General features: G+C 42.1%; 1 protein-coding gene across 2 annotated transcripts in view; it reads right to left on the bottom strand.

Annotated features, from left to right (window-relative positions):
- The window catches only part of KCNJ6 (potassium inwardly rectifying channel subfamily J member 6), a 259728-nt gene that overhangs the window by 236538 nt on the left and 1350 nt on the right, over positions 1 to 21840 (bottom strand). The gene's annotated exons all lie outside the window — the stretch shown is intronic.

Raw genomic sequence — 21840 nt, 5'->3', positions numbered from 1 at the left:
TACTGTTGCATTGCAGTCCTCTGTGCCTGGTGCTATCCAAGGTGCTGCCCAGCAAGGAAGGGGAGCAGGATCATGAGGGCAGTAGCTCTGGATGAGAGCCAAAGACACGCCAGGTAAAGCCTGGAGTTGGGGAGGCAGAAAGAAGCCCATGACGGCGCTGCCCATAGTGGGAGGAATGACCTGCCACACCATGCCGAGGGCGCTCTCCACCGCATGCACAGTCCACTTACATGCTTATGCCCAGTAAGAAGCCCTTGGATTTAGATCTCATAGAAACGGCCTCCTGGGTGTGGTTTCAGCAGTGGCTGTGAGGAGAGGGTGAGGGGCCAACCTCGTGACCCCAGTACTCTAGGACGAGGACCTTAGATTTCTTCTCAATGGGAAGCCAATGCAAAACTGTAGACAAGGCAGTGGAACAGGCAGCTTTGTCCTTGTCACACACACTGCCCTCTGCTCCCTCATCCGCCAAGCCTCTCTCCTTTCCCAGGGCTACCTCAGATGCCCGTGTTCACTGGGTGCATCTCTGCTTCTAACTCTTGGCTCCACCAAAGGCCTGTGCAGATGTCACAACTGCACCATACCCATTGGGGACAGCCACCTCAGGGACAACCTCAGCACCACAGCCATTGTGTTCTGCTCCACCTATCAGTAAGACAAGCTTTTCTCATCTGGATCCCAAGCTACCACAGCATCTGGGACCCAGCGGGGCCCAATCCCTGTTTGCTGAGAGAGTGAAGGTCAAATGAGATCACAGATGAGAAAGCACTTCCGGAGCTGGAGCTCATGAGGGAGTATAAGTGAAGAGTCCTGCAATTGCCATTGAACAAACCTTGAACACAGGGCTGCATTCACTTGCTGTTGTGGGTTGTCCACACTGGCTGCCCTTTCAAGTAACCTGGGAGGCTCTGAAGAAGTAGCAGTGTGTGTGTGTGGTCACCGCAGACCTGTTAAAGCTGTAGGTGGGGTGGCCGGGGTTGCCCTGCAGGCTTGTTTGTCTGAGTATCTTCGGTGCTGATTCCAGCCTGGCACCCGTGGAATCTGTTTTTTTCATTTGAATGGTCATCAGATTGGCTCCACAGTCTTTACTGGTCATGGAAAATTCCACTCCAGATGGGCCACTGCAAAGTGTTCTTCCCAGTGGATTTCACTTCTTTTAAGTTAAAAAAAAATGCCAATAGTGTGCTACTGTTTTTTCTTTTTTTGCTCTGGAAAGGCTATAGTTGGTGGATGGAGCTACAGATTACAACCCACAAACTTCTTGCATTGCTGGGGGACAAAAGCTATTTCCTTCTGAGCTTTGGTTTTTCCATCTGTCAAACGTGGGCAATACCAAAGCACTGGGTATCAGAGGTATTGGAAGAGCTGAATCGTTACAGTATCTACACATTTGTGCTTTTTAAAAATGCAAGACATAGCAGGGGGAAGAGATTTCTTTTCCTATTAATTTATGCAAAATTTACAGATGTTGATGATACCACCCTTTCACTCTTTCTTCACTGAAGTCTGAATGCAGACAAAACTTTTAAATATCCTTTTTGACAAAGTATTTTTCAATGTTTTAAAAGAAGGCAGGTAAAAATCTCACACAGTAAAAAAAAAAAAAAAAGAAGAAGAAGAAAATTTTCCTTCGTGAAGAAGTAAAAACCTTCAAGCCTTGAATGAATGTACTTTTCTTAGGTTTTACAGGGAATCTGGTAATAAAGGGAGAGATGACTCCATCCACTGAGAAATGTTACGCTGAGATGTCCTTGGGGAGGGGTGCAAAGATGTGGCAAGACGAAGAGATCTTTATCTTTTGTGTATAATCTCAGGAGAAATCATGGCATCTCTTTAATGATATTCTCGCACATGTGAAACTAAGAATAGTTTGTGAACTCGGAGGGAAAATCTATTTGGGCCTTGAGCTACGGCCAAGCAGACGACAAAGGCTCTTGTTAAGGAAACTGCCTTAGCTGGGTTGTTCCCTCTCGCTCTCTCTCTCCCTCTCTCCCCTCTCTCTCTCCCCTCCCTCTCTCCCCTCCCTGTATACTACCACAGTTTTGCCAACCTTTAAAACCTCTTCAACAGAACACATCTTGGATACCGGAAGACAGTGTGAACATTGAAGAGTGGATCTTGATAAAGTCTGGGACGGTGTTGAAAGAGAAGCGGTGGGAAGGGTTCAAGGCCAGACGTCAGGACTCCTGATTGATTACAAAGCCTGGTTATCTTGCACAATCTACCTGTGTGAACTTGGCCTTTGGTTTGCCACCTACTAAGTGGGACAATGGCAGTGTGTGCCCTTTCTTACTGGGTTCTTGTGAGAATCAATTGGTGTAATGACTGGGATTTTATTTCTGAAAACTTGTATCATATGGTTTCTACCACAGGAAAGTTTTTGCCCAATGTCTGATATTAATTCCTTCTTCTTCTTTTTTTTTTTTTTAGCTGAGTCATCCTGCCACCTGTTGGCAGCTCAGCGGCAGCTCAGCTCAGGCCGTGAATCGAACCGGTGACCTTGTTGCTCAGAGTTCACACTCTTGAGTGAGCTCTTAACCAACTGAGCCACTTGGCAGGCCCTAATTCCTTCTTTATAATTGGCCTAGTGTGTGTAGCTGAGTGGCTCAAGTGGGCACAGGCTCTTGAAGCTGAGAAGGACCTGGTTCAGTTTCCTTCAACAGCTTTGCATCCAGTGAGGTTGCTTATGTGGTCAGTGGGTCAGTGGCTTAGACATCGCCCTTTTATTGGGGTCTGGTGGAATGTAATATAAATAAGTATAGCCTTTCTAGAGGGCAGTTTGGTGAAGTGTAACAAGAGCTTTAAAAAAGTGCCTACCCTTTTACCCAGCAATTACATTTATAATACCGTATACTAAATAGACATTCAGATATGGTGTGTACAAAGACACAATGTGTGTAGGAGGCTTATAATAGCAGTGTTGACAACAACAAAGTAGGAAAACAACTCAATGCCCAAAATAAAGGATGTTGTAAGTACACAGTAAACATGTTTTAGAATTGCTTACAATGTAGCCATCACGATGACATTCCATATGTACTCGACAATATTGAGTACCTACTCTGCACTGGGTAATGTTTGTGGTGCTAGGGACACACCAGTGTGATGGTTAATTTTATGTCAGGTTGACACCCCATGGGGGGCTCAGATTAAATATTTCTGGGTGTGTCTGTGAGGGTGTTTAGGGATGAAATTAGCATTTGAACTGGTGGGCTGAGTAAAGTAGATTGCCTTCCCCAATGTGAAGGCATCACCCAGTCCCTGGAGGGCCTGAATAGGATGAAAGGTGGAGGAGGGAAGAAATTTCCCCTTTTCTCCTGCCTCATGGATTGAGCTGAGTCATCTCATCACATCTCTTGTTCTCAGACTGGGGTTTACATCATCAGACCCCCTGGTTCTCAGGCCTATAGACCTGGACTGAATTCTACCACCAGCTTTACTGAGTTACCAGCTTGCAGATGGCAGATTGTGGGACTTCTCAGCCTCAATAACCGCATCTCTTCATCTATCTCTGTCTATCTCTATCTCTATCTCTATCTCTATAGATATATCTAGATAGCTATAGATAGATATCTCCTTTTGGTTCTGTTTCTGACGAATACAGCCAGTAAAAACCAAACCAAACTGTACCTCTGGGAAGCTTATTTTCTATTGCAGGAGACAGAAAATAATAAAAATCAGAATCTAATTTATGTAGCATGTTAGAAGGTAACAGATACTGTAGAGGAGATTAACTCCGGAAGGAGGCTATGCCAAGACGGGTGGAAGGCCTGTGCCATCACGGATTTGTAGAGGGTGGTCATGGAGACCCTCCCTGAGAAGGAGGCAATTGTGTAAGGGTTTGATGGAAGAAAGGGAAAATGTAGGGAGGACATTGCCAGCGGAGGAAACAGGGAATTAAGAGGACTGGATGCAGTGAGTACCCATCAAGTTGGAGGAGCAGCTGGGGGCTCTGAGTAAGGGGATGAAGTGTGGGGCATGAGGCCCACCAAAGAAGGAAATGAGGCTAAAGAAATCTACAATCACCCATAGTTACTGAGTTGGAAAGAAGTTGATGATGAGTTACCAGGTTCAAAAGCAAAACAAAACAGGCAACAGAAGAGTGTATGTAAGACAATCTGGTTTTAGTTAAAAAAAATGTAAGTAGACCCATATATTTGCTGTGTGTATTGTTTCTTTCCTTCTCTCCCTCCCTCCTCCTTTCTTTACAGCTTTCTATCGCCCCTCTGTCTCCCCCTTTTGACGTATTTGAACTTTGACATTTTTCTGCCTTGACTATAGCTTACTTGTGTAACAAATAAATGAGAAATGCCCAGGTAAAAATAAATTGACTTTATTTTATTGTCTTTAGTCAAGCTATAGGACTGCAGGCTTCATTAATGTCAAAATTTATTAGCTTTTCTGAATTAGCTATAAACATTCCTTGCTTTGTTGAAATGTTAATACAATGGGACTGTTAAAATTGGCAAGTTACTTTAAAGGGAAGTGTTATCTCAGAGAGCGAGGTGATTGGTTTCCAGAAGTCAGGCTACGCCCACAATCCACTTTCTCTGTATTCCATTGGTGGAAGTGACAGTGGGGTGGATTAGAAAGTGCCACTTGTATGAAAGCCACACATGCACTCTATGGTTCCATAAATGTGGAGGGCTCTCCCATCCATACACACAAGCCCATATACTTTTGAAACTCATCTGTACTCACAAGATTTAGTACTGACTTTGCCATAAAACTTGGGTGATTAAAAACTGCCTCAGGAATGGGGTGGTCTGCTTTAGTTCAATTATTGTGATTATCTCTTCAACTCAAGTGTAAACAAAATGAGTAAACCCTAGGATTTCAAATTCAGTTGTTAAAGATCTTCCTAAATCAGGAGCTCGCGTCCCTAAGTTGGTGAGTGTGTGGTGCTGGACACCGTTCAGCCTTTGATGATGTGAGTGTCCTTGGTGTAGATGGATTATTCTTCTAACTCTAAGGGGGAAGGGGGGTGGTAAAGGAGGGTAAAGGGGATCAAATATATGGAAGAGAACTGACTCTGGGTGGTGAACACACAATGTGATATATAGGTGATATATTACAGAAATGTACACCTGAAACCTATGTAACTTTACTAAGTATTGTCACCCCAATGAACTTTAATTAAAAAAAAAACCAACTAATTTCTCTTTCAAAGCCCCACAAATCAAGCTGTAAGTAAGTAACACCTGCCTCCTGAAGTAACATATACACTTGGCATTTTAAAACTGTAAAATCATTAAATTGCTTATTATAATTTCCCATATCCTCTTAGAAGCAAAGGATAGAGAAAACAGCTTACTAATTTATTGAGTTTATTTCCCAGAATTATTGCTATTTTATGACTGGAAAACGTGATACAGAAAGTAGTTAAAGAAGTCATCTAATAGAGCTCAGTGTCTGTCACAGCTCGCTCCACAGAACAGCGTGACGCAGAGTTAGCGCCCATCTCTCTGGTTTCATGAAAGGACCTGTGGTTACAGCTAGTGGCGCAAGACTTCAGTTTTGAAGATCTTTAAAGCAACCGGAGGGAAGTACCAATACCAACATGTCAGAAACCAATGACTGGAAACGACAGAGCTTTAGTTTTTACGTGGTTCAGGAAAGCGAATGTTACTGCCTTGTCCCATCTGGAACGCACAGTTATTCCTCTTCCTCATTCATTCCAATACTGTGTGTGAGTGACATCTAAAATAGATGTTTTCACTCGAACAAGTTTGTGAGAGAAGCAAAAAGCTCTTTTTTTTTTACATCTCCCCTCTGACCTCCATATACTGAATTTGTGTGCTTTATTTCTTGTTTGTTGGGTCTTTGCTCAACTTTTAGAGATGGCTATAATTTGACTGCATGGATAATACAGTCTATATTCATTTTCTAAAGAAAGCCATTTAAAAATAATTTTAATAGTTTTTAATAGTTTTATGGGAATCAGAACATGTTAGGCATTAGAGAAATGTTATTCAAACATCATATACTGAACAGCTGTTCTACAAAACCCTCAGGGAGAAACACAGCAGGGGGGGCGGGGAGGAGGGGGGGAGTGATTTCTAAGCCTAGCCCGTGTTGGCAAGGTGGTTGGAGCCCGGCAGATGCAGGCACACATCAGCTGGTGCAGTTGCTGTGTGATGAAGCCCACGGAAGAGTGGCCACCATGAGAGCGAGACAGCTCAAGCGTGAACACACGACCTCGAATGTTTGTGAACATTTCAAATAGGCTCTAAATGACATCTCAAATTTTGTGACCTGGACATTTAACTTAGGAGTCACCTAGTGGATCCTTTTGCTTTCTTTGAGCTGACAATAAAGGAATTACCCTCCCTTCCTTTTAAAGAGCTTCCAGGATGTCAGGAGCTCTGATTTCAGCGAGGCCTTCTTGCATATACCTCAGGCCCATTCTCTTTCCCTTATTAGAAGTTTCTGTCCCATGGTCTGAGATCCTTCTCTTGTGTTAAGGGCTTAAAGGCCCTACTCACTGTTTCCCCTTTCTTTTTCAGCTCAGCGGGATCTCTCTCTCTCTCTCTCTCTCTCTCTCTCTCTCTCTCTCTTGTTTTTCTCATGTAATTGGTCCTTTATGAAATTTTGGGGGTGCTGTCAGGGCATAGAGTGATTTGATCTGTTTTGTGGTCAGAATATGAGGCACAAATGACTGAACCAGGTCCCTTGCGTCTGAAACCAGGCATGGGAAGAAGCCAGGATTGGTAATGGAGGGCTTGTCACTTAGGTGAGTGCTGTGTGTACGGTGCTGCTTTATTCTAGCTCCTCTGGAAATTAGATAATAAAAGAAGTAACATGAGTCCAGATTCCTTCCACGAAGAAAGGAAAGAACTAGAACAATACTTGCATATTGCAAGAGCTTGAGAAGTTGAATGAGGGTTACGATTTCTCACAGGAACACCCAGGGTCCATCCTCAGTGCTAACAGCCTCCTGATACTCCTTTTGCAATAAAAGGACAATCTTTTTGGATTGGTTGGGGGTAACCATGAAAGGTCTAATATAGTTTAACAATTGCTTATTTTAAGAAAATCTTACTAACTCAGTGACCAAAATTTGAAAATGATTGGTGGATTTTAATTAAATTACGCTATCCTAGACTAGTTTTGTCACTATAACCACAATGTCATCTTTTCAACTAATTGCCCCCAAATCCAAGTTTTACACACTTTCTGGTGGGTTATTGTGGATGCCTTTGGTATTGTTTTTGTGATTATTTACCACCAGAAATTTTCAGGCGAGATATGCTTTCTGACCTGACAGCCCCACAAAACAGCCATTATGACCCAGTGGCCAGCATAATGTCTTGGTTCTCCCCAGGATAGCTAAGTCTCACAAAAGACTCAGCGTTGCTCATTTAAAATAAACTCCACTTATGCACACAACAGGAACAGAGAATCAAGACTCTTATCTCCATGAGGCATAACCCAATAAAGTACTTCCCTGAAAAATAAAATCCAGCGAGAGCAAGCTATGTTAGCTCATTATTTTTATGATTTTGAGGCATTGTGTAAATGATCTTCACTGATTTGGCAGTTCTAGATCTGACCCACACCTCACATTGTGCTGAATGGCCATGCCACTGAGGCAATTTTGGACTAAGGTGGGTCCATGTAATTTTATATTTTCTCTTCAGTGGCAGCTCAGTGAGAGCTCTGGGTTAGTGGTGGGTCCTGAGAGGATTCTCCTGAGACCATGTCTCCTGCGGCCTCCAATCATGCTGTTTATAGTCAGGCTAAATCCTAGTGACTTCCATAAGGGCTGAGTGTTCTCCACTGGCAGAGAAAATGCTGTCATTTGACATCTGTGGCATCCAGGACATCCACGAATGACTGAGAGACAAATATCAAGCAACATTGTTTTTGCAAATGAGAAAGGAGTTCTGTCTCCTCTCTGCTCCATATCACAAAATAAAATGGTCCCATCATCTTCAGGATTAACAAATGCCCCATTCGTAGCCCTGGGCATACTTGTCCCCACAGTGCCTCCGAAAGGACAAATCCCCAAAGACATGCTCTGAAACACTACAGCCAATTGATTGAGCACGGGAAGCCACTGCTCTCACCTCAGCCATAGCTCGCTGCTGCAGGGCTCACTCAGCTTTCTCCCCACCACGTTATTTGTTTACTAGAACGACCTCAAACCCCACACCTGGACAATGGCCACATACAATCCCTTTTGCTCATGGGGTGTGCTGTTAGAGCTTTCTTTGGGCTGAATCCATCATCATCAGCCTGGTGTCTCAGTTCATGAGTGGTCTTCTGATTTCAATACCACCGATGGCACTAACGCAGGATCCGTTTATTACTCTGAGCGTGCTTTGGTCTTCTTGCCCTCCTGTCAGCATCCGGCTGTCTCCTGATCCCACTATTTCCTCTCAAGTCTGCCTTGTCAATGGCTTCCAAATTAAAATCTCTGTGTCTCTTCCTACGTGCTCCCCATCAAAGCAGTTACTTCTCAAAGATCTAGATGCCAAGTTTCATGCCAATGTATGGCTTTCTGTTTTCTCCATAGCCCTGCCTGACCAACCCTCAATGCCAGTATTCCCTGGATGCAGGTGGGTTCCTCATTTGGAAAGCCTGCCCTTCCTTCTTCCTCCACCAAAACCCTCCTCTTCCTTCAAGACTCCTTAATCTTCTACCATTTTCTCAGGTGCTCCCTACTGACATCAGCCCTTATTAACGTTCCTCTCCCTTTCTCAAACTCTCTTATTTAATGCTATCTTCTTTGTCTGCTACATTATTATTGCATTGATACTCATATTTCCTTAAAGTTTAAGAGCCCTGAGGGTGCAATCAGGACATTTTTCTCTGTTTCACCTTCTATCTTCTTTACATAGTAGATCCATTCAAAGATTTGTTGATTGACTGGTCCAAGGAGCCGTGATAATACAGGTGGTAGTGATTAAAGGTCAAGTTCTGGAAATATGCAGATGGTCAAGAGATGTTTCAAGTAAAAGTGAACATTATATAATTATCCTTCACTTCACTGCATGAAGGTGTGCCATCTATTCAATTTGTGTAATGTGGCTTTTCTCCAGGGTACACCATTCTTATTTCACTGACAGTATCTTTTATTTAAAGGATAAATTGATGAGACCATTAAATTAAAATAAGAATTAAAACTTCACGATGGATTCACTGGGATTCCAAAACACTAAGCCATACATTTATACAATGAGGGCCACCAAAAAGTCCTTGCTTTGTGCCCAGGACCTCTGCCACTTAGTGTGATAGTGCATATTTTATCTGTTGCAACAAAAGCCTTTTGGTTTCTGTCTTTTCCCCTAGGCATTGAATCCAGGTGCGATCTGCTTCTGCAAAGGAAGTTAAAGACCGGCATTCCATCTCCAGCTGTGGCTTTGTGCAGCTCCCAAGTGCACTTGCTTGGAAGGCTTCACTACAAGGAGCCTGTAATTTGGGCGGCTGCCTCAGAGTTCCCCCTCAGAGTAGATCTGAGGAAAACCTAAGCCTGGTTCTTGAACTTCAGTGTGCATCAAAATACCTGGCGGCGATATGCAGATGGTGGGCACATTCCCAGGGGTTCTGATTCAATGGGTGTGAGGTGGGCTTGAGAATTTGCATTTGTAACCATTATTCCTGGTGATGCTGTTGCTGCTGGTTTGGGGACACACATTGGGAATCACTGACATAAGTTGTCTTTTGTCAGCTCTGATGTTTCCTTCTGCTCAACAGAGACCCGCCTGTGGCCAGAAAGGAATCACAAGGGGTGCTGGCTTGGGGCTTAACACTCTTCAGCTGCTGATAAAAGCAGAGGCCACTTAATTCAGCCTCCTTGTCAGTGAAGGAATCCCTTTTAGGACAGCACATGTATAATATTGGGTTGTTGGAAAAGTCATGACGCATGTTTGCGACAGATGGCGCTAGTTCACTTTTGGAAGTACTGGACTCATTCGCATCTATGATATTACATGTCATTTGACAGCTAACAGTTCTAGCTTCATTCTAAAAAAAATTGAGTGATTTGGTTGAGTTTTGGAGATTTTACAACAATTTGAAGATGGAAGACCAAACTGCATTTTTGCCATATTTTACTGTTCTACTTCCATAAAGGGAAGAATGCACGTCAAGCTTGTGAAAAGTTGCATAAAGTTTAGGGTGACAATGCTCTACAAGAGCGTCAGTGCCGATAATGGCTCACTAAATTCTGTGCTGGTGATTTTGATCTCAACGATGCTCCTTGGTCAGGGATGCCCACCGAGGTTGATGACAAAATAAAGGCATTGATCAAGTCAAATGCATGTTACACGACACGAGAGATTGCACAAACATTGAACATCCATCAGTCAAGCATTCACGATCACCTGGGATATGTAAGCAAGCTTGATATTTGGGTTCCGCATGAACTCAAAGAAGTTTATTTGACGGCACGTATAAACATTTGCAATATGCTCGCTCATTAAATATTAGGAAAACGATCTTTTTTTGAAGCGACTGATAACTGGTGATGAGAAGTGGATTGTTTACAACAATGTGGTGTGACAACAGTCTTGGTTCCGATGTGATGATTCGCCTCAAATGACATCAAAAGCAGACATTCATCAGAGGAAAGTTATGCTCTCAGTGTGGTGGTGGAATTTTAAAGGTGTCGTGTGTTTTGAGCTCCTACCAAGGAACCAAACAATCAATTTGAATGTGTACTGTTGGCAATTGGACAGTTTGAACGAATCCATCATCCAGAAATGTCCAGAGCTTGTTAATTGTAAAGGAGTTGTATTCCATCGTGACAATGCGAGATCACATACAAGTTCGATTACCCGTCAAAAATTATTGGAGCTTGGATGGGATGTGTTGCCACACCCACCATACTCGCCTGACCTTGCGGCGTCAGACTCCACTTGTTTCGCTCTCTTCAAAACTCCTTGTGTGGTATAACGTTCAATTCAGATGAGGCTGTAAATCAGCGCCGTGTTCAGTTTTTCTCAAATAAAGACAGGTCCTTCTATGAACAAGGAATTATTCAGCTCACTGAAAGATGGCAAAAGGTTATCTAACAAAATGGGCAATATATCATTAATTGATCTTTGTTCTTTATATAAATAAGTGACCTTTGAAAAACATAGACAAAATACGTCATGACTTTTCCAACAACCCAATAGTTTCTTAGCCTTCCTACTTGTGTCTTCTTCTCTTTATATGCTTCACTGCAACTGCAGTGGTTCTGGTCACCCCAGGAGGGCTGATGAAAATTCAAGAGGGGAAATATATATTTAGGGTATTCAGTGGTTGAGACTCTCTTCATGAAACAGAAGTTCCAGTATAGAACATTATTCACTTTGGAATGGCAAGATATTTAAAGTGTTCAAGAGTCCTCAAATGCACTATAACTGCCCCATAGACGGATTAAGACATCGTATTCATGGTATGTGTTCACTATTCAGGTTGGTAACCTTGGGTTCTGCAAAAATGGACCATGACTTTGGAGGAGTGGGAATGACATTAGAGAACTATAGCATTGTGGATTGTCATCATGTTTCTTCTGACTCTTTGTCTCAGAGCTTCTCATCTATTTTCCCCTGACATTTCTCTTTTCTAGATTGTAAGTCTGTCATTAAGGCTGGTCTCTGTTCTAGTGAAAAGGTGTAGATTTTCGTTTCCAAGGGCACCTGCTCTTCTGAGGCGTGCAGGAGTTCTCAAAGACTACTTGCAGATTACATGGTATATTTTTAGGAGAGCACAGACTATTGTTAGATTAATTCAACCTAAACTTACAGCATGTGTCTAACCTATAGATATTAACGTGATTCAAAACAAAATGCAAATTGCTAGTCAACAGCAAGTACCATATATTGGAAGACAGCATCTAATTCTTCAGCACACTTAGATACAATGTGGGTGCAATTGTCAAGATTAGGAACTTGCTCCTGAACATGGGTTATGAAGTTGGCTCTTCTTTGTGTCTAATGGTTCAGCCACCAGGACTCAAACAATATGGATTTGCATCTCTTTTGTAAGAATCAAATACACCCACTCTAAAAGTCAAAAGAAGATCCCAACTAATTTATTTTAAAAAATGTACCACTGAAGAATGATTCAAGGGCTCAACAATATACAGTTTCCACCAGAGACCTTTTTACCAGTGGGACACATCATCTACTCTGCCCCCGTTCTATTCATGGCCCACACTAGCTATATTTCTTTGATGCCAGACATTTATATTGGAAAGTCAAAAAGGCATGTTTAATACTGGGTGTATATGCCAAAGACCCAAGTGTGTTCACCCTACCAGTTCCCTTCCTCCTGGTCACAGAGCTTAACTACATTTTCTAGCTATTCTTGCAGTTAGGTATGACCACAGACTATGGGCAGAAGTGATGTAATTACTTTTGGGCCTGGATCATCAAAAAAATCTCCTGCATAATCATCTACTTCCTCTCTTTCTGTATCTGCCAATTGGATATCAACACTCAGGAGGTCATGGAAACCAAGTGTCAAAGATGATAAAGTGTCCATCAGCCTGGGTCCCTGTATGAAATCAGCCAATTAGATTTATAGGAATGAGAAATAATCTTCTATTTTGCTAAGCTGCTGAGATTTAGGAATTTTCAGTTGTAGCAGCTTTCTAATTAACACAGTCTGCCTAGCTTCATTGAGCACGGAACTTGATACATTGTAACTAATGAATAATAGCATCTACTATTTATAAAGTGCCTACTTTGTGCTGGACATTGCGCTAAGAACCTTACATTATCACGTTAATCCTTATAACACCTCTGGGGTACATAGAATTACTACTATTTTTTATTTTATAGATGAGCAAACCAAGAGCTTAAGGTTGATCAATGTCACACAGTTAGTGTAGTGGATTATATAATGGTCCCTAATTATTCACTTCCCTCTCTGGATAATTATATGTCCCCACTTGTTGCTATATGACTTGCAGTGCCTCACTGTGAGAGAAATATACATCTCTATTTCATTGACCATTGGCACTGGTGTGACATATGACTTGTTTTTGGTCAACGGAATGTGAGTGGATAACCTGTGCCATATCTGAGCAGGACCTTTAAGAGCAATTGCTAATTCAGCATCCTCCTTTCTCTCTGACACTGGAATGGAATAACACCTGATCAGACTGGTCCTTCAGCCTGGATCCCAGAATGAAGAAGACAGAGGGGTGGAGGTAAACCACAGCTGACCAGTAAAGGCACGTAGCATGAAGAAGAAATAACCCTTTGTTTTGTAAGCCACTGAGATATTGGGATGGCTGCTAGCACACCAAACCCAGTAAAAGCTGGTGGATACACCTAGAGCTCAATGCAAATGCAACTACTTAGACACCAGAGCCTGTGCTCTTAATACCAAGTAGCACTTCCCAAGCACATTCCACTCACATAAATTTCTGTTAGATGACATGAGGAAAACATAACACATCATTTAAAAAAATCAGTTATTATTCTGGGTAGGAAAGAAGTGGATGTCTGTAAGCTTAAAGAGGAAACTGCTACTGCACCTGGACTCAAACTTAATTTATAGATTTGTCTTTCACGTTGCATATAATACATTCAGATTTAGTCCTACAAAACAATTGTTGGCAAGGACATGGATCATTTTATCCACAGATTCACTTGCTGGTTTCTTCTGTAGAGTTTTCATTCTAGAAGCCACATCTCTGGGACTAGTCACTGAAAGAACCACCAGCATTGTGAGCTCCCTGGTCCTAAGCAGAGCCACAGAGAGGAAATGGAAATATGAGACTGAAGGTATTATTGGGATTAATATGACCTGTATTCATCTATAAAGACATGAATTCAATAGCCTTTTGATTACAATTTAAGGTTAACTTCATATATTGTAAGTAGGAAAGTTGACTGATGGTCTTAATGCATGTGGACAAAATAGACATTTGAAAGGCCACTTGAACATTATGCGCTAAGCAGAATCATCCTTTGAGAGTCTGTTTAAGTAACTATTCAATTCAGTATTAAATAAATAAATGAATATCTAGAATTGATTACCAAGTAAGATTAGATCAAGGCGACAGTTTTGGAACTACTGAATATTCTTTCTAAGATGACAATGTCCTTCTTCGTTTGAGGGAGGTTACATTGTGTTATTAATTAGTGCTAATAAAATGATATCAAGTAGGTGCATATTATAGTATTTTATCAGAGAGGAGTCAGAATATCATTAATACACTGACTACAATTGTTACGATCTTTCTTTCTACAGAATCTTAATTGTTTCTAGAACTAATTGTTTAAAATACATTTTGAAATGTATTTTTTATCCCAAATGACTTCATTTTATTTTTCTATCTTCCTAAACACTTTAACTACAACTAAAAAGAAAACCTTAATTCAACGAAAGTGTCTTGGTGATGTTTCAACTTAACTACCAACTCCCCTTTTATGGATATTATCAAATTTAATAATTTTATAAAAATCCAGATGAATCAATTCTCTTTCAGTACTTAAATAACAATTATTGAAAATAAAGGAAAGAGGAGAGAGCCAAGATGGTGGAATGGAAAAATACTGAGTTTGACTCATCCCATGAACACATCAAAATTACAACTAAATTATAGAACAATCAACCTGGAGAACCATCTGAAGTCTAGCTGAACAGAAGTTTCATAACTAAGGATATAAAGAAGAAGCCATGTCGAGACATGGAGAAGGGGTGCAGACTAAAAATAGGCTGGTCCCAAATCTCCCTGTGGCAGGGGAAAATGGGGGAGGGGGTAGCTCAGCCATGAAGTTTCCTCCATAAAAGAGAGAGACCCAACCAGGCTTTCCAGCCCAGAGTACTGGTTCTGGGAAGAGAAGCCCCCACAACATCTGTGAGAAAACAGTGGGGATTCCAACCATCTAGGTGGGACAGAAGGCTGGGAGAAACCCAGGTGTCCTCTAAAAGGGCCCACACACAGACTCACTAGGAGGCACTCACTCTGGGTTCTGACAGAGGGACAGTTACTTGGGTTGTATCAGAGACATGTGGGGGTCAGACTGAGGTGTGAGGCTTTGAGGCGAAGGCTGGAAGACAGTCACCATTTTCCCTGTGTGGGGTCTTTTTCCCATGCAGCTAGTAGAGTAGGCCAGTGCCATCTTTCCTGTGTTGAGACTTCCCCCAACAGCCAAATCTGAACCTTATTGGTCTGGTGAGCTCTGTGTTCTTCCCTGCCGACTCACTGGGAGCCCACCCCACCCAACTTCCCCAATGCTGGAGGCACTTTCTCCATGAGCAGCCAGCCATGACTGCATTGCACTCTTTCTTGGAAAACTGTCAAAGTCTGTGGGCCCCAAGCAGGTAGCAACTGGTCTTGGTGTGCTCTGAGACTTGCTGAGTAGCTCCAGGCTCAGCACTGGCACCAAACCAGAATCTACATTGAGCTGGTGAACACCACTCTTCCCTCTCTAGTGACTCTCTGAGACCCTGCCCCATTCAATTTGCATACCCCGTGAGGCTTTATCAGTGGCTAAACCTTAAAGGAGTCTGCAGGTGGCAGCAGGCCTTGGGTATCTGGTTTTCTGTGGAGCTACTCCAGGCCTGGCAGCCATCCTCGTGTCCTCTCCCACATGCCTCTAGGTCCAGCATAGGCAGAGAACAACTTAGGATCGCTTTGTAGCTCCTGCCAGATAGCCTCTGCTGGTCACAGGTAGTGGGTGACCTGGGCCTGCACCAGAGCTCCTCTCAAGAGGCCCCAGAACCAACATACTTGGAAGTTGGCTTCAGACCACAGCAGAGCACCACCCAATTAGCCCCACAAGCAGGATGCCTAAAGAGTGGTCTCAACAGGCAACAGACCCCACCATGACAGATCCCACTAAGTGGGATAAGCCCTGCGCTCAGCAGCCCATAAGCTATAGACATCACCAAACCCCACAGCCAATCAGCCTGAGGGTCAATCCCACCCACTGATGTGCCAATAGCAATCAAGGTTCAACTGTAATAGGAGGGCACACACAACCCACACAAGGGACATTCCTGGAGCACCTAGTGTAGGTGAGCAGGGAGACTGTGCCAGGGCCTCACAGGGCACCTATTACATAAGACCATCTGACAAAACTGGGAGATATAGCAGATCTACCTAATACATAGAAACAAACATTGAGAGGGAATCTAAATGAGGAAACAAAGAAATATGTCGCAAATGAAACAATAGTAGAAAACTCCAGAAAAAGAACTAAACAAAATGGAGGCAAGCAACCTACCAGATACAAAATTCAAAACAATGGTTATAAGGATACTCAAAGATCTTAGTGGGGACTTCAATAAAGAGATACCAAGCATAAAAAAAGACATAGAAACCATAAAAAAGAACTAGTCAAAAGTGAAGAATACAATAACTGAAATGAGGAATACCCTAGAAGGAATCACCAGCAGACTAGATGAAGCAGAGGATTGAATCAGCAATTTGGAAGGCAAGATAGCAGAAAACACCCAATCAGAACAGAAAGCAAGGAAAATTTAAGAGACCTCTGGGACATCAAGCATACCAACATTTGCATCATAGGGGTACCAGAAGGAGAAGAGATTGAGCAAGGAATTGAAAACCTATCTGAAGAAATAATGACTGAAAACTTCCCTAACCTGGTGAAGGAAATAGACATACAAGTCCAGGAAACGCAGAGAGTCCCAAACAAGATGAACCCAATGTGTTACACCAGGACACATTGTAATTAAAATGACAAAGGTTAAAGAAAAAGAGAGAATCCTAGAAACAGCAAGAGAAAGGCAACAGCAGTTCTCAACCTGTGGGTCGTGACCCCTTTGGGGATCGAACGACCCTTTCACAGGGTTCGCCTAAGACCATCGGAAAACAAAAAGATATTTACATTATGATTCATAACAGTAGCAAAATTATAGTTATAGAGTAGCAACAAAAATAATTTTATGGTTGGGGGTGACCACAACATGAGGAACTGTATTAAGGGGTCGCGGCATTAGGAAGGTTGAGAACCGCTGACTTAGAATGAAGCTTCCATAAGATTACCAATTGATTTTGATTTCTTTACAGAAACTTTGCAGGGCAGAAGGGATTGACATGAAATACTCAAAGTGATGAAAAGCACGGACCTACAACCAAGAGTACTATACCCAGCAATGTTATCATTTAAAATTGAAGGACAGACAAGGAGCTTCTCAGACAAAAAAAAAAAAAAAGTAAACTAATTCGTCACCACCAAACCAGTATTACAAGGAATGTTAGAGGGACTTCTTTAAGACAAAAAAATAAGATAAAAAATATGAATAATAAAATGGCAATAACTACATATCTATCAACAATTACTTTCAATGTAAATGGATTAAGTTCTCCAATAAAAAACATAGGGTGGCTGAATGGATAAGAAAACAAGACCCTTACATATGCTGCTGCCTACAATTGACTCACTTCAGATTGAAAGACACACACAGACTAAAAGTGAGGAGATTGAAAAAGATTTACAATAACCAAGATGTGGAGGCAGCCTGGGTGGATAAAGAGGAGGTGGTACATATATATGGCAGAATATTGCTCAGCCAGGGAAAGGAATGTGTTCTTGCCATCTGCAGCGGCATGGATGGACCTGAGATTATTGTGCTGAATGGAGTATATCAGACAGAGAGACAGATACAATGTGGTTTCACTTATATGTGTTATCTAAAGAACAAAATAAACAAGTAAAACAGAAAGCAAACTCATAGATATAAAGAACATTTTGATGGTTGTCACATGGGAAAGGGAGTTGGAAAAGGGGAAAGGATTAAGAAGTACAGATTGGTACTTATAAAATAGTCATGGGAATGTAAAGTAAAGCATAGGGAAAATAATCAATAATATGATAATAATTAAGTATAGTGGGTACTAAACTAGTCAGCAGTATCATTTCTTAAATTATATAAATGTCTAACCACTAAGCTGTACACTTGAAACTAATATAATGTTGAATGTCAACTGTAATTGAAAAAATGTAAAAAGGAAGGGAAAAGGTGAAGGGCAATAAGAGGTTTATATTTACAGGTATAAAACAAATAACTCATGGGGATGTAATGTACAGCATGGGGAATACAGTCAATAATATTGTGATAGCGTGGTACAGTGTCAGATGGTTGCTGGACTTATCATGGTGATCACTTCTTTAGGTATATAAATATTGAATAACTATGGTGTACCCCTGAGACTGATATAATGTTGTATGCTAGCTATATTTTTAATAAAAATCTTTAAAAAAGAGAAAATAAAGGAAAGAAATAATAAATGCCATCTCAATAAGCTATAAATTTAAATTTGTTCACACATCTCAATTCCACCACCCTTAAACTTCTGATACAATGAATTAAAAAAAAAACCCTTGGTTTGGAAAATATCATCACTTTAAATCTGGTAAAAATAAAAATAACTGCCCTTTCCCCTAGCTTTCTTCCTTCCCCTTACTCTGACTCTCTGGTCCATTTCCTTTATTAATCTACCCAGTACTTACATATCATTTGATTAAGGAAGAGTTGGTGAAAAAGAGAAGAGATCTATCTTGCCTACCTGCTCATTTTGATTAAGAGGGTTTATCTTGTTTTCATGGAGAATCACATGATCAACATTCAACCCTTGAGGAAAATAACACTTTCTACCCATGAAAATCAGTGAATAGGGTTATGCTTCCATAAGGCTAGATTTACTTATTTTTAATCTCTAATGACTTCTTTCTATTGTTTATTAAACAGCCATTTTCATGTCTTATTGTCTTTTTATCCTGTAAAGTAGAGATAGTTTGTGAGACGAAAGGGAAGAATACGAGAGTGAATGAAAGCCTTTTTGTGAACTCAAAGAAAAAAGTTTGTGTAAGTCCTATGTAGTAAATAAAGACGGGGTCATACAAGTGAATATGTTTTTTTTTTTTTTACTGATGTTAGGAAATACCAGGATGAGGTATTACATTTAAAAAAATTACAAAAATTGCTCCAACTGCACAGGGATGCATTTTAAGTTGTTCTCCTTAACAAATCTCATTTGAAATGGGTAAACCAATTATTCCGGAGTATGCTATTGGTTGTCATAAGGACATAATGACACTTTGCTCAGCAATTAACCACTGAGGAGGAAAGCAAGTCATAGTTTGGCAAATCAGCGCTGACTACATGAGCATGGAATCTACCAGAACTAAAGGTTATTGATTGAGCAAATTCCTATAGCTAGAGTATTTACATTCTCATCTTTGTTTTTTTTTAATTCATGAGAGAAATTGAACTTTAGAACTCACAAATATATTACTTTGTTTCTCCATATTCTTGTATAGCTTTATCTTTATATCTAATCTCGACTTCTCTTCTGCTGATGATATCAGATGGAGCAAAGCCAGGGTACAGCTGCTTTCTTTAAGTCCTAACACTGTGTATCACTTCTCTCCTCTTTTATAAATTAGGCCGTAGATAAACTTGTCAATATCCATCTGGAACTGAAAGGTAAGAAAGAGTGTAATATCTCACCCTTTGCCCAGGTTTGAAATAGACTGCTTCTGCCTTCACTAGTGATCATGAAAAAAAAAGACAAAAAATAAAGACTAGATGGTATAAGCACACTGCTTTAACCAAATCCCGAGTGCTCTGCACACACCATCTTTGGAAAGCACCAACATGCCCAGCAAGGAAAACCAGGAAACATTTTGTTTGCCTTCATAAACAGCAAACCAGAACCAGCTCAAGACCACACACGTGCATCCTCAAAAAAGAAAAGCAGCCAGAGCTATTTCAAAGGCTTTATTCGCATTTCTAACCAGTTGCCAAACCTGACAGCTCTGCAATTCAAATGGTGCCTTGCAACACCTGAATGCCACTTTCAAAAGCTTTCTACGCAAAATGTGGCTGTCGCCTTCCTCTACCATTTTTCCTCGTCAGTATCGGTCCCTATGGTGGGGGTGTGTGAGGACCTGCTACCAAAGATGAGGAGAGCAGGGCAGAGACCAGTCTTGCCCAAGGTAAAGGTGGAATGAGGGAGGGACTTACCTGGGTTCCCTTTATGAATGTTGAAATGGAACTCAATTGGTAATAAACTGAACCCCCCATTGCACAATTTCTTCCTTGTTTCTATTAAGAAAATGGCTTTTCCTCTCAGTTTCCTATGCCTGCAACCTTGTAAATTTAGCCACTCTGCTCAAACGCTGGGTCTCATCACACGAACACACCCTCTTCCCTTTCATGAAGCTCACCAGCTCTGCTTAGGAGTCTGTCTGGTCCAGACCAGGAGTAAACTACTTCTCCACCCTCCCTGGAGGGTCTCAGGACCCATAGACAGGACTTGGTTGGCTGGTGTCTCACCGACGAGGGTGCTCTCACAGTGCTTTTCTGCCATCTACCCCAGACAAAAAGTTAGAGGAGAGGAGAGGGTGAGCAATGAATGGATGCTTTTGAAGCCAAAGGCTGAAAGTAGACAACTCTCCTCAGAGACTGATCCGTGGTGTGTGTGTGTGTGTGTGTGTGTGTGTGTGTGTGTGTGTGTGTGTGTGTGTGTGTGTGTGTGTGTGTGTCCCTTTTCTCCCCTGAGGACCAGATCTTTCTCCTTTCTCAGTTTATCTGAGATATTTGGCTGCCTCGGTGTTCTTGAGTCTGAATAGCTACTCTGATGCCCCGCCATGTGTGACATGGATGACAGGCGAGCTTCCCTTTCCCACGCGATTCCGTGGAGGATCAGATATCCAGATTCTGCACGGGCAAGGGAATCGGTCCTTCGCAGAAAGTGGCTGCCTTCCCGCGATCGAAGGAGCTAATACTGCTCCCGGGGTCGGCTGACCAGGAAGTAGAAACCCCAGCGCTCGTGCTCTGGCCTTGGTGCTGAATCCGGAACCCGCGGCCCTAACCATGTCCGCGGTCCCCGGGCAACTTTGGCAGAGGTTTGCGGGGCACCTGCTGGTTTTAGGCGCCCCCTCGCGGGTCGTTGGTAGGAAGTTGGGCAGAGCCGATGCCCTGGGACCTTCCACAGGGCACGCGGCTAGCTTATTTATTTGCCTAGAGCTGGGAAAGTTTTGTCCAACTTTTTTTTTTTTTCTTCCGTAACTGGAGCTGCCTTCTCCCCTCCCACCTGAGTCGCCATGGAGACGCGAGCTCTCTAGGCAAAATGGGCGAAGCTTCCTTAGCTCAGCCCTGACTATAGCAAGCCCCCTTTTCTTTCTCAGCAGCTCCTGGGCATCCTTTCCCTCCGTTTCTCAACAGAAGACAGGTAGGCAGGGAACGGTGATAACTGAAAAGTGGCATTGCACCCTGTTCTGCGGGGGATCCTTCGGACTAGTGGACTTTGCATAAAAGCAGGCAGGAGACTCTAAACATGTAATGAATCTCTAATTCCCAAACACGAGGTTTCGGCCCCCCCCCGCTTTCTTTTTTAGGAGTGGAGGCGGGATTCTTTGGAAAATTCTGGTATTTTGTTTCTCCACTAACCTCACCCCATTTCTGTGACTGTTTCCATTAAGATCCATTTCCTCCCTAAGAGCCTCTCCATTATTAAGCCTGAACAAGAGATATACCTGTGGATTGACCCAAGATTTTATTGGGTTTTGGGAATACTAATGTTATGTCTGTTAAAACGAGTCCAAGCCTAATCTCTGGATGCAAATGAAAATATACCAGGAGGAAGCAAGTCAGTGGATTCATCCAACCCCCTAAATGCCATAAACATCTCATTTTATCTGAAGGCTTTGCCCCCTTCTAATTACAAAATTATTCAGGTTACTTCCAGGGAGAGCTTCCCCTTTGCTGTTGGTAGTCATCACATCACATCTCTGGTTATATTGACGGAGAACTGTTCCGAGTTATTGTTGCCCATTGCCTGTCTGTTTCTCCTCCTACACCCCTCACTTTTCCTTCTCTCTCTCTCTCTCTCTCTCTCTCTCTCTCTCTCTCTCTCTCTCT

This window comes from Hipposideros armiger, unplaced genomic scaffold, assembly GCF_001890085.2.
Source record: "Hipposideros armiger isolate ML-2016 unplaced genomic scaffold, ASM189008v1 scaffold_246, whole genome shotgun sequence".
NCBI classification, from domain to species: Eukaryota; Metazoa; Chordata; class Mammalia; order Chiroptera; family Hipposideridae; genus Hipposideros; species Hipposideros armiger.
The sequence above is the reverse complement of the archived record's forward strand: the minus strand, read 5'-3'. Positions and strand labels throughout refer to the sequence as shown.